The sequence below is a fragment of the Ctenopharyngodon idella genome, chromosome 17, assembly GCF_019924925.1.
Source record: "Ctenopharyngodon idella isolate HZGC_01 chromosome 17, HZGC01, whole genome shotgun sequence".
In the NCBI taxonomy this organism is placed as follows: Eukaryota; Metazoa; Chordata; class Actinopteri; order Cypriniformes; family Xenocyprididae; genus Ctenopharyngodon; species Ctenopharyngodon idella.
Window position 1 is genome coordinate 15382588 of NC_067236.1, and position 3865 is coordinate 15386452.

Genomic DNA, 3865 nt, shown 5'->3' on the forward strand with positions numbered 1-3865 from the left:
AGCATGTCTCTTCATTTTGACATTGTTTTTATAATGTTGATTGAAGCATTTGACATTTTTAATAGACATAACAGAGAGACCATCATAATAATTGACTGTTAAAATACCACGTGTTAGATTGTGTCATGTACTGTGTACTCTATAAGTGATTTCAGTGCAGGCAATATATGACAAAAGAATAATAAATAAATTGTCTATTTATTTATATGAAATGAACTTAAAATGTTTTATTTGACCAATTGGACTCTCTCTTTTTCAAGAAACACATAACAATCCAAGAAGGAAGATCCTTTCCTGGACTAAAGAGATGCCCCACATGCTGCAAGGACTTCCTCTGCCCGTTCTGCAGTTTCACTTTGTTTCACCCAACAAAGTTGAGCAAAGTGAAATCCCATATGGAGAGCCATTTCAAACGCACAGTTCTCTATGAAAGTAACATTTTCAAACGTTCTTTTGGGAAATGCAATTGTAGGGAAGATGTGTTGGTTCTTAGGTTAACTTGGTCATCGCCATGGAGTGTCGGTAAGAACACAGAGACAGGAACTCCAGTTAGGTTACTTTAATGTCCTTCAAGTTCACTGGTTACATTGGTATACAATCTTGTGCATGGTTGTGTATAGGTGTATAAGTGTGGTCTAAACAAAAGAAAAAAGAGAAATAAATTACATGAATTAAGTGATTTGAAACAAATAGGATAAGATTATCACATGTAAATTATCAGATAACATCATTAGATGTAAACTGTACGCAGTACTGTAATGCTATATATAATATATATATATATATATATATATATATATATATACACATACACACACAATGTGCATCGTTAAGCATATAAGCTTTAGAAAATGAACAGCATATATAAATGAAAAGTACGTATACATTAAGTATAAGTTTGACAAATTAACCACACTTCTGAACTAACTACTCTTTAAATTAGGCGGAAATATTGAATTATGATGATTCTGCATATACATATTTGGTTTAGAGCGCTTATGTTTACATAAACGATCGCGAGTGCAGTCTTCCGCGCATCTGTCCACTCTTATATATAAACAATTCGACAAATAATCTTAATCAGCATTAACAACACTATACAAGATGAATAAACACTTACTTTTGGTCATTAACACATACAACTTCGACAGGAATCAGCAGAAAAACAACACACGAACCATCTCTTTCTGACTGAGCAAAAACGAAACTAAAGGTTCTATTTGATTGGCTGTCCCTTCGCGTGATTGGTGCATGATAACTATGGTGGCCTGGATGCTTGTTAACCTAAATGCCTAAGAGTGTCCAGGAGATGGCGCAGCAATGTTGTGATTAATTTAAATTGACCTCAATTCCTAGATCTGTGTATATTTCAATGAACATTTTTCTTTTGATAGACCATCATATATGGCCTGGCTATCATCACAGGTAAGAGTAGAAAATGTACTTTTTTTTATTTATTTTTTTTACACAGTGTCTAATGTATCATTTTTTTAAGCATTAATAGTATTTCTGTTAACCCAGCAGTGATCATGTTCTCCATTTACTATTTCAGTGAAGTGGAAGAATTTAATAGATTGAGAGAAAAACAACTGAGAAAAGTGGGGAGAACATCCAATTGGTAGGTAGTGCTGCTGAATACAGATTGTGGATCTGTGCTTTAAATATTCAAAGGTCAGGAAAAGTCATGTCAATAACATGTTATTTCTATTCAGATCTCTTGAATCTCTCTTTATTTTTTTTTTCTCAGTTGGGCTTCTCAGATGGGCTTTATTGACATGAAAGTTTTATTTTCTTGAGAACCTTTGTTCCCACAGCATCAAAATAAAATGTTTCCAAATCTTTGAACAGTATGCAATAACAGTAATATGAACATTAATTGGTATGAAGATTGATATAATTATTTTTGTATAAATGTTCCTTATTTCATTCACTTTTCTCTCTCTCAGGAGTCAGTGAAGACGTTGTCACTGAAGTTCTTTCTGTGTGGTTCACGTCACGAACAAATTTGTTTTTGTGTGTTCAACTGTTGTAATATATTATTGTATAAAATATACACAATCTTAAATATACCCCCAGAGTCATCCTTGTGTCTTCCCTCTGTACTTGAAAATGTGGTTGATCTGACTGAAAAGGCTATACCATGATTCCTTGTTTATTTTACTTGTGACTTATATTATGCTAGTTAGTCACAATAATTAATCACCATTCAGCTCTTGGCAACAGGTTTAATTGCAAGAATGAAAGTAGTATTTGGGTATTATAAACCTTTTAAAAACTCTAATTAGTCAGAATTGGGTGGAAATACTGCCTTGGTGGCACTTTTTTCGGTTATCCAATACTAGGGTCCTGGAAATGCAGTCCTGGCACTGCGGTTCTCCGATTCGGTAGGTGGCGCTGTCACAAAAAATGAGGGTTCTAGGAATGCGGTCCTAGAACTGCGGTCCTGAAAGTGCAGCCTCCGGTATTGCAGACGGATAATATTGTAGATAACAGGCGATGAGCATTTTGTTCTTGAGAATACATAAGGAAATGCTAATCTGAGTTTTTAATCATTCACAGGAAACAAACAGTGAAGAAGCTATAGACCAGAAATGCTCACCTATAGGTCCTACTTGTATTGCCTGTGAGCTAATTTAGCCTAAATATGTTTATCATTGCTAATTGTAGCCTAAATGATTTACATTATCTATTTTAGGGGTGTAACGTACACATACATGACGGTTTGGTACACACCTCGTTATTGAAGTCACGGTTTGGTACGGGTTCGGTACAGCAGGGGGGAGAAAACTAAACATAAGATTGCTTCTTTTTTCTTAAACAATGATTTATTGAACAAATTGTGTCTCTCTTTTTAAATAAATTCAATTATAATGAACATTTTCTTAAGGATAAAAAAAAAAAATCTATCTCAGGCAATGCTGTAAACTATATACAGGGAGCCCTAGTTCTCCCTGTATATATCCCTACTTAATTACCCTTACTGTAATATTAAAGGATACAATTAACAACAGAGCCCAAACTATTAAATTCAGTTGCTATATTTATTTATAGATATAATAATCAACACTCAAATAAAACAACATGTAAATTGCACATAAGGCAGGTTTTGCATTAACTTCTAAATCTAATTATAAAATTATTTTTCAATTATTTTTCTACTCCAATTCATTTTTGAAATATAATCATTTACACAATTACTGTCATAACTTGTTTTCCTGACAAATTTATTTCAACATATATTAAATAATTAAGGCATTACTAAAAGGTAAAGTAAATAGAATGAATATATAAGCTGATATAGTGCATACATTTAGTGAAATGCTCCCCTCTAGAGTTCATTTCTCTAGTGAACTAACATGCTGTGGACACTAAATGACTTTGGCCTGAGGTAAATTTAATGCTATGTGAGATATTATTATCAAGCTGTTTTATTGATGTCTTTCTGCAGTTGAAACATTGTTTGAGAGATTACACATAAACATATGCATAGATAGTCTGTTCTTCTTCTTCTGTCCTTTTTCCTGTTGTGGGTTTTTGTCTGGCTGTATGCACCGAGCCGTGACGTTTCGAGACAAAAATCCTTACCGAGTGGCTTGCCGTCAGAAATTCATGTTGCAGCAGTGCAGCACCCAGAATTTCCTAAGAAATTCAAATTATATTCTTAAATATTATGAACAAACAATAACACAGTGACCTTTTGTGTGGTCTGAGATTCTAGTAAATTTACAAACAGTTTACATGCTACTGTGCAACTAATCAACTTGCTTTGGGACACCAGTCACATGACTCCTTGGTTATTTTTAGCCTACATGTACATTTAACATGTCTGCTTATTGTTCTGCTTTACATTTAAAAAATATATATA

At 33.5% G+C, this 3865-nt stretch overlaps 1 long non-coding RNA gene across 1 annotated transcript; it reads right to left on the reverse strand.

Annotated features, from left to right (window-relative positions):
- Nucleotides 1-179: 179 nt before the first annotated feature.
- Nucleotides 180-1259, reverse strand: LOC127498410 (uncharacterized). Its single transcript, XR_007925874.1, has 2 exons — nt 1121-1259; nt 180-635 (listed from the first exon to the last, which is right to left on the reverse strand). It is a non-coding gene; the product is annotated as an uncharacterized LOC127498410 (long non-coding RNA).
- Between the last annotated feature and the right edge of the window lie 2606 nt (nt 1260-3865).